This window comes from Limulus polyphemus, unplaced genomic scaffold (assembly GCF_000517525.1).
Source record: "Limulus polyphemus unplaced genomic scaffold, Limulus_polyphemus-2.1.2 Scaffold360, whole genome shotgun sequence".
NCBI lineage: Eukaryota > Metazoa > Arthropoda > Merostomata > Xiphosura > Limulidae > Limulus > Limulus polyphemus.
Genome location: NW_013665970.1, coordinates 22,095 through 34,265, shown reverse-complemented (window position 1 = coordinate 34,265; position 12,171 = coordinate 22,095). Strand labels below are relative to the sequence as shown.

The window sequence follows — 12,171 nt, the reverse complement described above, 5'->3', positions numbered from 1 at the left end:
ATGAAAAGTGTTCAACTGAAGAAATGCTGTCAGGAAAAGTCCAGTTCCGTGGTCATGTGTGTATTGTCTTTGAAAATACTGACGAAACTGGCTACTGTGGCCCCAGTGTCATGCTTTTATAACATGAAAAGTGTTCAACTGAAGAAATGCTGTCAGGAAAAGTCCAGTTCCGTGGTCATATGTGTAGTGTGTTTGAAAATACTGACGAAACTGGCTACTGTGGCCCCAGTGTCATGCTTTTATAACATGAAAAGTGTTCAACTGAAGAAATGCCGTCAGGAAAAGTACAGTTCCGTGGTCATATGTGTAGTGTGTTTGAAAATACTGACGAAACTGGCTACTGTGGCCCCAGTGTCATGCTTTTATAACATGAAAAGTGTTCAACTGAAGAAATGCCGTCAGGAAAAGTACAGTTCTTTCAAGAAGATTCCCTGACACGCTTACTTCCATCCGATCAAACATAGAACCATACCGACTTGTTTATAGAAATCTTTTATATTCCAAGAAACTTTTAGAGGAGATCTTTTCCCCCTTCTTTTTTCATCATATGATTCTTTGCTGAAGTTTTTTACAGTCTAATTATCACTAAGATTTTGGAAATTAGTGTTAAAAAATTTCTATTGCGTTTCAATCAAAGCAAAAGCCAGATTGGGTTATTTAATGATTTCCAACATTTTAAGCATATGAAAGCAAATTTCATAAACTATCGCCACCAATTAAGAGATAGGGATCATAATGTATTCATTTATGTATACGATGTATATGATCGAGCTTAATGGATAGACAGCTGTAAGGTACCGACTTATAAATGCTTTTATTAATAGCCTATATTCTAATGTTTCGGTTCAATATTTCCAAGGCCAGTCTCATATTGAAATTTACCTTGTACACATTCCACAATCAACTTCAGATAGATACTTCGAGGATAAGGAGCCTGTAATGTCAGTAAGTGGCATAGCGAAAAATGAGATCACCAAACATTTTAATTCGTCAACTTTACAATACCGGTAATGCTTTCCGAGTTCTTTAAATGTTCTAAAAATATTCTTTTAGAAAGTAAAGTAATTCGTAAAATTCTTAATGTGAAAAAAAAAATGACGATGTGGTCAACGTTTGGTTGACAGAGTAATTTCTATTCTAAAGTAACGGACTTTTGTTAACTCCGTCAGAAATTGAAACCACAAGAGCAGTACTTCTGTATAAGGAACGTCAACTTGTCTACAGAAGTAGATACCAAAATCTAGTATTAAAGCCAATGATGCTTAAATATGTCAGACGCCAGCTATTTGGCTGTGAAACGTCATCTCGTCGGAATTTCCAGCGGCGCGTAAGATCCAACTCACAATAACTGGTCTAAGCAATTTTTTTTTTATTGGATATGAATATAAAGAAGTCTAACTGAAGCTATAACTCGTTTGGTACAACAATGCACAAAGTCACGTCTCGCTGTCATAATCTTTTAGACGTCTAGTGCTTCTAGATAATATCCCAATATTCTTCTTGTACTAATTAAACAAACACGTGCTTATTAGACAGACATAATTTCTACAATAATTTACATTAAAGCATTCACTCTAATATGCAAGTATAACTACATAGAATATTCTCTTCACATTTAAACATGAAGATGTATGTAGTATTTCACAGAAACTGGAATGCTATTTATTAAGCTGACGTTTTCAGATGAGTGGGAGCTCCGAGATTCCAGTGGATTGTTGTTTGTGATTAAGTACAAAGCTATACAAAGGGCTATCTGTGCTCTGCCCATCACGGGTATCGAAACTCGGTTTCTAGCGTTGTAAGTCTGCAGACATACCGCTGTGCCACTGAGCGACACCGTATACTGAAAAAGTTTGTTTGTTTGTTTAGAATTATGCACAAAGCTACACAATGGGCTATCTGGGCTCTGCCCATCACGGGTATCGAAACCCGGTTTCTAGCAGTATAAGTCCGCAGACATACCACTATGCCACGGGAGGTGGGGCGATTCCAGAGGAAGGGGGTAAAATGATGACAGATAGATAGGTTTAAGGGGTAAAGTTTCATTTTAAAATGGTAAGAGGAGAATGGTGGAATATAAACCAGGAAATTGTGAAACAGGATTATTTTTGCTGTAGAATGCTTTATTGACTTTTTTTTTGTTGATCTAGTAAAGTTAAAACTACCAGTGAGTAGCTTTCAAATGTTCTTAGTTCTCACTTCTGATTGGCTAGTAACAAAACTAGCCAGAGATCGGCTGATGTTTCGTTGGCTGGGGTTTTTTCATCTACGGCTGGCTGAAGAACGGTATTATGCGAGTTATTATTGTTTTTGGTAAACATTTTTTGAAAGGTGGATAAATATATAGGGTAGCCCCCGCCACCCCTCACATCCCCGTGACATCAGCCACTGTTGGAGAGAATGACACGAGTTTCTTGAAGCTTTACGTATACATACCAGTGGTTTTAATTAAAAGTAGAAACCGTTATGTTATTCGGTTCTTGGAGTGTTATATGTAAAGACAAGTATAGTTGAGAAGGTGCAATGCTTATAATTTCTGAAATAGAGCAGTAAATAATTAGTTTCAATGTTTTGTTTTAGGTCCTGAAGGACAGCTGCTCCGTGACTATGTCAGCAGTTTATTAGTTCTCTGATTGGCAGAATCCTTCTTTAAGCAACATATTAGAAGCACCGCATTAAGCACGTCTTGGAAGTCAGTGTTCCTTACACTTATGAACTCTAATTTGACACGAAATCCTTTGCACGAAATTGAATTTTATCAACAAAGTAAAATTTTCCACGTTACAGAAAATGTCGTAAGATTAAAAGGTTCATATCTAAGAATATCTTGGAAATTTTAACACATGATCAATGTTAAGTAAGTTGTGTCATAATATATGTCAAATTTAACTAAACCTTTCCTGCGAATAAGTGCATGATTTCTTTTTTCCGATTTTGTCAAACCACTCTTGGCGTTGTGTTACTCACGTGCATTTTTGAGGAACTTTTTTTTCTATACCAGCATTAAAAAAATATTTAAACTCGACATGGCAATATAAAGCTAAATAGGTTCAGGATGATATGTGGTAGCTAAGGAAAAAAACGAAGCGATGGGTTGTCGAAGAAACCTGCACAAAACAACTGAAATGTTACTGTTTAAAGACACTGTCAATCACTCCCCCTAGTTCATTATGACCAAACTATATATCATGTCTCACTGACCATCAGCCATTTGTGTGTGTGTGTATGTATACTTATTAAAGGGATCAGTAGGTTTAAAGACACTGTCAATCACTCCTCCTAGGTCATTATGACAAAACTACATATATATATATATATCAGTCACACTGACCATCAGCCATTTGTATGTGTGTGTGTGTTTGTATATATATACTTACTGACTCCTACAGATATCTCCGTGTGTACTCCGTTAGGTATCAAGATTTCATCGTCGAGAGTAAAACACACATACACATATATATATATATATATATACATTAAGTTACGTAAGTAACTATCCCAGGCTTCTGACAAGAAAAGGCTCAAATTAGAAGGATTTGTTCATATTCTACACACATACACACACACACCCACACAAGTTATAGAGTAAAATAATGAGCACAGTGCACATTATATCTTCACTGACTGACCAGTTTATTAGGACGCCCATCTAGTAACGGGAGGTAACATATTTTGATGCGATAATAGCTGAGGTTCAGTTCGACATAGCCTCCAGAAATTGCTACTGTAGAAGTGTTTTATTCGATCGTAGCTTATCCGTGGAGAAGTACGGGTCTCCAATCGGTCACAGATGTCGGCAGAGGATTACGGTAGCAAATGTGATGTTCAAGTTTATCCCAAAGATAATCAATCGATTTGAAATTCGCTGATTGTGTTCGCCAAAGAAAATTGCTGTAGTCACTATCCGTACTTTTGAGGCTAACTTTCGACAATATGAGCACGGTGAATTGTTGAATTATTGCCTTAGAAGACCATAAGAGTAAAACGCAGCATTATGGGGTAGACATGATCGTCAACATTATTCAGGTATCACTGTAAATGTTGTTTACACTCCTGAATAATTCAAAAAGTCTAACCGCTGCAACGAAAAGATTCTCTCCACGTTAGTTCGTCATATCCTGTAGCTTAGACTGTCTTGCAAACTAATCATGATATAATTGCATTTCTGCTTTTACACCAGTCACCTCACAAATCAACAAGACCAGACAATTTTGCACATAAGAATAAATTCATCAAATATCTGTGTGATTGAGAGGCCGTGTTAAAGCAGCTACGCAGTCATTTAGATAGCCCACTTCATATTTGAAGAACTACAATATTTTCTAAAGATGTCAGTAAGTTTTTGAACAGAACAACTACAGTACTTACTAAAGATGTCAGTATGATTTTGAACAGAACAACTACAGTACTTACTAAAGGTGTCAGTGTGATTTTGAACAGAACAACTACAGTACTTACTAAAGGTGTCAGTATGATTTTGAACAGAACAACTACAGTACTTACTAAAGATGTCAGTATGATTTTGAACAGAAACACCTTTAGTAAGTACTGTAGTTGTTCAAAATCACACCTACACTTTTAGTAAGTACTGTAGTTGTTCTGTTCAAAATCATACTGACAAATTTAGTAAGTACTGTAGTTGTTCTGTTCAAAATCACACCTACACCTTTAGTAAGTACTGTAGTTGTTCTGTTCAAAATCACTCTGACACCTTTAGTAAGTACTGTAGTTGTTCTGTTCAAAATCATACTGACACATTTAGTAAGTACTGTAGTCGTTCTGTTCAAAATCACACCTACACCTTTAGTAAGTACTGTAGTTGTTCTATTCAAAATCACTCTGCAGAACAACTACAGTACTTACTAAATGTGTCAGTATGATTTTGAACAGAACGACTACAGTACTTACTAAAGGTGTCAGTATGATTTTGAACAGAACAACTACAGTACTTACTAAATGTGTCAGTGTGATTTTGAACAGAACAACTACAGTACTTACTAAAGGTGTCAGTATGATTTTGAACAGAACAGCTACAGTACTTACTAAAGGAGTCAGTAGGTTTCTGACTCCTACAGATATCTCCGTGTGTACTCCATTAGGTATCAAGATTTCGTCGTCGAGATTAAAACTCGGACAATGTTGACGACCCCGAATCAAAGAATTTTCTGGATTCTGTAAAAATAGTTGGTTAGGTGTTAATAGATGCCACGTGTTTTATTTATGCAGTGTGGATGGTCTTTACATTAGTTCGACATATATTTCTTTTAGAAAATGATGAATCAATATAAAGAATTTAAATATAAAACTCAGAACATGCATACAACTATAAATAATTCGGGTTATTTATAAGCTGTTAAAACCCATCATATTATAATACTAAGTATGACGTTTTTCCTAGTTATAACCCGTTTTTATTTCATCCCGTTATTAGACGATCACATAATTAATAGTTACGCGTATTTTAACTTGTGTGTTTTTTTTTTCAGGGTTTTGTTTGAAATATTGTGTGTATGTTAATTTTTTACGTCTAACTTATATTCAGAGGTGTACATTATAATACTTTATAACAGAATATTAATGAAAAAATGTCTGATGTTAATCATTTATAGACGTCAAGACAATCTAATTATAGAATGACTTTATTTTTATGTTAAAATGTTTGGCATAGAGGGTGTAAATTGGATAAGCCAAATAGAATTATATTTGTGATAACTTAAAACTGTTTAAATTTATTGAGATTATTTCATTAGTTCTCAACTACAGTAATTATTTAATTAAAAAGTTTTTTTTAATTCTAGATAATTAGTTCTAGTTTCGTTTTTGGGGGGGGAGTGGCATGTGTAAAAAAAACACTCCCAAATAACCACTATTAATCCTTATTTTTATGCTTCCTTAAATTGTATTCCAAGATTGGCTATTCTCGAGAGCTTCTGTTAATTAAAATACTCAAACACATTTAATGAATAACTCACACTTTCTCCTAGAATGACCCGGCGAGAACAATGACTGGAATTGTATGTACATAGGTTTTCATGGACACACCAGCTGCAGGCCCATGCACTCATCACACAGTCTTTACAGCTATTGATACGAGAATTAAAACAAACGTTAACCAGTTTATATCTGAAGCTCATATTGAACTGTGATTTGTCAATTTCTTGGTCAGCTCCTAAGGCATAGCCCTTTCATTAACGGGCTATGCAAATATTCTTTATCTACAGTTAATATTAAAGAAAGGGAACATCTTAAAGCGCTATAAGTTTTCGCTTCTATAAACTATTATATGTATGGCCACAGCTAGCGCAGTTGATATTACTCCCATGGTAAAGAATAAGATTACTAAGTATATGCTTTTTAAATCATTACAGTACACATTGGAGTTACCTTAATTTCTGTTTCCCCATATACTGATATGCTATAGAAAGGTACTGTTTTACAACAGACTATGTTTTTATTATGGTACTATAGTTTCCATTTACAGCTTGCACGAATATGCTGCTTATTTTGAAATGAAATATAGAACATACGGTTGTGAGAATTTTGGTTGCTCAAAATTCTTATTTTCCTACCTCTTGCTTTCTGTTTTTTTTGCTAGTATTCACTGGGATGTAGTAAATGACAGTAAGCGATGACTTTTTGAAACTTTGGGAGATAATTATTGGCAAAAAAAAAAAGCACGTGTTTCTATAATTCTATCACGGTTCTACTTGTGGCGTGAGCACAGTTTACCTTCTCCACTCATACTCATTTCCACTATACTTAAGCAACGGCGGTAATGTCACGTATTTTGTAACTTTTATTTTTTGGCCTTTTTCGCAAAAAAAAAAGAAGGAAGAAGAGCATTTCTACCTCCTCTGAGATTCTACTCAAAACACACTATCTTTTCTCGGACATTTAGCTTATTACTTTACCGAAGAAGTTTCACGTATGACTTCCATTATTTCATAAAATACGATTTAGAAAAGACAAACAGGCTGAAGGCTGGTGAAGAACAAATTCAATCATTCTGTTAGGTAAGCTAATTCTTATATAGATTTTCTTTTTTTAAATTGAAGTTGCAAATGACGTCTATTCTATGCAACGAATCCTAAACTTCCTTACAAAAGTAGCTGGAAGATAATTATGATGTTCAATTTACTCTAATCATGTAAATAAACTTTTATCAGAATATCAAGAATTTAAGTAAGCTAATTTAAACAGTTATGGCCTTCAGAAAATTTAGTCAGTTTGATCCTTCTCTAAAAAATCGACAGTTTGCTAACTCTCTAATTTCTGTATATTTCTAATACTTTTAAGTAACAATTTAACAATAATTTTTTTCTCTTAAATGCCTTCTTACAAGACGTTCAAAGCAAACTTTTATAAAAATATTTTTTTTTTTGGTGATTGGAAGTTGGGTAATAAGTACGAACCATTACTAATGTTGCCTAAAGAAATACGGTGAATAGGATAATAATTGAGAATCTAGCCAATATAATTACTGCACATTGAAGTTAGGTCCTCTACTAATTCTAGAAATAATTGCAAATACAATTTAATATTAGAACAAGGAGTTGCTACTGTAAAAAGTTTAACAGAATACAGAGAAGCATCCAACTGCGACCTCTAACGTAATGATACGACAACATTTGATACTTACGTTCTGTGAACTCCGCAATCGAAGAAGACGAAAGGATGACTAATAAAATCCGTTTCGGTTTCGCTGGAGCGTACAGCAAGGTGAATGATCACATGATCTATAGTACAGTAAAAACGAAGCATTTGTCATTCGCTTGTAACCGACGAGTAGTTTAATGATTTCCATAATAATTCATTTGTCAGAAACGAAAATGAAAAGTTAATTGTTTTGAATAATCTTATAAAAATGTAATATTTGACCAAATTTAATAGCAACGGAGGATTAATTGGTATATATTTTTCTGTGACTGAGCGCCACGTCCTATTAATATTACAACAGCAGAAAATCAGTATCAAGCTAATGCTGTGTGTTTAAGACAACTCAAAATATATTTTTAGATACGTTTGCAGCATAAATATAAGCAAATTCTCCTATTTAAAATATTTTCCCGAGTTAAGAAAATTTAAGTATCTTACAAAAAGTAAAATTTTAATGAGATAAATAATTAAGGGGAAATACAGCAAACAGGCAAGTGATAAATTTATGCGCTACAACGTCACAATGAATACTTGAAAACAAGACCAGACTGTGTCACCACGGTAGACACAAGAACAACACGAGGGCACTTAAGTTTTTTTTTTTTACTTTATTTTCATAAAGTATAAAAAAATAAAATAATCGTTTTCAGTTACTTAAACGGGCAAATTAAAAGCTTATGCCTTAAGTATTTTCCACAGTGATCGTTAGGTAGCTGATACGAGAAAATTGTCATTGTACACGTACCCGTCAAAACCACCTGTCACTGGTGTTGCCTGAGGTTGAGAATACGTCTCGTAACGCCAGAAGTGAAACTATCAGACCATGTTTACATTTTTACTGAACATATTCGAGTATTTGTTCGCTTCGTGAACGAAGAAAAAAAAATTTTTCATGGTAAAGAACCCCCAAAGAATGATCAGGTGTACACAGAAAAGACTATCTGATTATGAAAAAAAAAGTGTTGTTAAACTGACCTTAAATTTGTTTGATTTTTTTTAATTTTGCGCAAAGCTATTCGAGGGATATCTGCGCTAGCCATCCCTAATTTTGAAGTGATTGATTAGAGAGAAGGCAGCTAGTCAACACCACACACCGCCAAGTCTTGAGCTACTCATTTACCAACGAACAGTGGGATTGAGTGTCACATCATGACGCCCCCACGGCTGAAAGGGCAAGCATGTTCGGTGAGGGGATTTGAACCAGCAACCCGCAGATTACGAGTCCAGTGTTAGCTACCAGGCCATGCCAGGCCCCTGACCTTAAATATAGGACACCTAAAATTAAAAACTTTAAAAAATATATGTATGTGTGTGCATGTGTTAAAAAAATGTAAACTACTAAGACCAAACAGATTCACAAAATATCTTTTACTTTCAAACTTGACAGCACAATATTTTTATCTAAGGTTGTTCTGAGTTAAAAACGTTGAAATTCAACTTTCACCACGCTAGTCCTAACGATATATAGTGCACAAACTCAAAGTCAATTGCAGTTTAAGAAGAACGTTTGCAGTTGTTTTTATGGGTTTTGTTGTGGCTAAAATTTTATCATAAGAAGAAGCTTCTTAATTTTTAAAATTCCGTCCACAGTTTACTGAATCGATGATCTTAAACGTGTCCGACATGGCAACTAAATTTAATGCCCTTCAGGGAGTTATTCTCAGGAAGTATTTATGATCCCCTCCTGAATAATGTTTCCTTATGCGTTCGACGAGACATCTGATGGTATTACTTATCCCCACACGAGATGGGACCAAAAACTAATTTGTGAGTTGAGATACCACACAGAAAATATTCTTTAAGACCAGTAGTTGAACCATAGCTTGTGGATTTACTCATCCTAAAACATCACAAGTCCAACCAGATTTTAATGCCAAAGTTCATGCGATGAAGGACCGATTTTTATGTATTTTTCTTTGATTGTTCTGAATTTCGCCTAAAGTTACTCGATGGCTATCAGCGCTAGCCGCCCCTAATTTTGAAATCATCATCATTTACTTCCAACTCTTGGACTGCTCTTTCACTAACGAATAATGGGATTGACCTCACAGTATAACGCCTCCATGGCTGAAAGTGCAAGTATATTCGAGAACGGGATTCAAACCCGCGACCATCCGGATTTTTATGTTACTTGGATATGTTTGAAATCATCTTTACACACAGTAGACGGTAAGCAGACCTTGAGAACTAAAGAAAGTATTTTCAATAAAAGCAACAACAAAAAGAAAACTTCGGCCACACCTATCCCAGAAACAAACTAGTGCAAATGTGTCTTCAAGACGCAGCGACGTTCGTCCCAATGTACTGAACGCGCTCTCTATTCCAATCAGAGTTTGAAAAAGTGATAGAAGTTGGGAGATACGATTGAACTATAAATGTGTTTATCACGTTCATTGACAAAAATAGTATAAATAATGACTACCCTAATGCCATTCAAGAGGTGCCGAGGGGCACTAACAGTTTCCCAAACTCATATGCTACATGAGAAATTTGGTTTTGAAATATAATTGTCTGTGACCCACCAGTGTGCCACGTGGTCCGTAACTAAAAGTCGCTTGTCCACATGGCAGCGAATGTGTTAAACGATGTTATAATTTAAAGGGAAAAATCGTGTAAAATAATATTTCCCTAACGTTTTATAAAGTTGTGTACATGTCGTCACATAAATGTTTGTCTTTGAGGCATTTGGCATAACTTTGATGGTTTGTTCATCGTCCTTTGATGTATACTTTGCCCCACCCTCCCGGAGAAATTTCTGTGGACGCTCATGATGATCGGTAACTCTCTAAAACATACCCTAATATTCCAACTACGTGTTATATTGTTATAAAGAAGTATACGTATGCGAAGTCAGAATGTTTTATTATTATTTTCAAACACACACAAAAGCAACAGAAAATTACAAAATCAAGTCAATCTGATTTTAAAAATCACACACGATATAATTACAAATTACTTCGTGATGTGAATGCAGATTACCAAATTACGTAGTTTAATTATTAAGGGGGATTTTCCGAGGACGTAAGCTTCTCATAAATCTGGTCTAGAATAATTATTTATTTATTTGGTAATATTAAGAAAATTAGGGTAAAACTGATGGTTTGGGAATTTCAAAATAAGAGCACATCTGATGGTTCTGGAGGTTACGAGGAAACCAGGTTTAAATATACTGTTGATGATGTTGGCAATTAAGTATTAATTAAAAACAAAACAACGCTTAAGCCTAGGCCTGATTGAGTTAGAAGTTAAAAACTAACTTAACGAGCGCTTCTCTCAGTGTTGAACTTTCAAAACGAAGTGGGCTTCTGAGAAATAGTTCAAAATTAGAAAATAAATAAGACAAAATTATTAAATGAAAGCCTACATGGATTTTTTTTTTATTCAACAGTTTCACTTTTATAAGTATATATACACACACACACAAAAATAAGGACAAAAAGTAAATAAAGAAGTTAAACCTTTTCCTGTAGGTATGTTCGGTCGAGTGCTGAAAAGCGGAGTGTGGCACATCAATCCTGTGCTTGTCAGACGAGCTTGTATTGGATCGCTATTACCAAACACACATAAATAATAAGCACCAGAAGGGAGCTGCGGAAGTTGATTTATCACGAGATTAACCTGAAGAAAACAAACGATACAATTAAGCTATGTTATTATATTCAAACTTTCATTTTATTGTTAACTTGCAGATTAAAAACAAGTATTTTTTTTTAGAACCAAAGAAATAATAGATGGATAGGCAGATAATGTTCATTCAGTATATGATAAAATAATATATTGATTTAATAATTTACTCTATTCAGGATAAAAGTAATGATATGTAATTCGATAGGACTATTCAGAATTGAAGACTATTATATGGATAAGAAATGGATAAAATATGTCTCTTTAGGCTTCAAGAAAGTTAATATTAAATATATATATATATCTCAAAGACAAAGTTCAAACACGTGGAGCATGGAATTGCACAATGATACACAAAAATTCGCAGTGAATTACAATATATCTCACCACAGACGAACTAGCGTATGGGATTTGATTAGGCTTAACTGACTGGAAATCAATACACTGGTTAGTTTCCAAAGATAACCACCGGGTGGAGCTTTGGTCAGTAAAGGCCCAAGTTCCATTTTGACACGATGTTTTGACTGTACACCTAGACAAAATTTAACCTTCATTAACATCAGTAACCCAACGGTACGTCAGCAAAACTCCAACTAATCTTGAAATATTTCTAACACAAATTAGTTTAATTGTTATCAATACAGGCTTGCCTTTTTTCCAGTGAACACCAACCACAGTAAGGATTTCTCGCACCCAGACATTCTCGACAGTTGCCATGGAGATGGCACCGTTGAATGCGAACCTTGCTAATCTAGTAAAGAAACAAAACAAACACAATAGTTTGTATATAGTAAAGGCTCATATACAATTTCATAGATATCTCAGAGAATGCGTTCATAAACTCATGTCAGAACGATCTATAAAAATGCAATAAGAATGATAAACTAATAA

General features: G+C 34.6%; 1 pseudogene; it reads right to left on the bottom strand.

Moving 5' to 3' along the window:
- The window catches only part of LOC106457671, a 65,688-nt pseudogene extending 53,899 nt beyond the window's left edge, over positions 1–11,789 (bottom strand).
- Between the last annotated feature and the right edge of the window lie 382 nt (positions 11,790–12,171).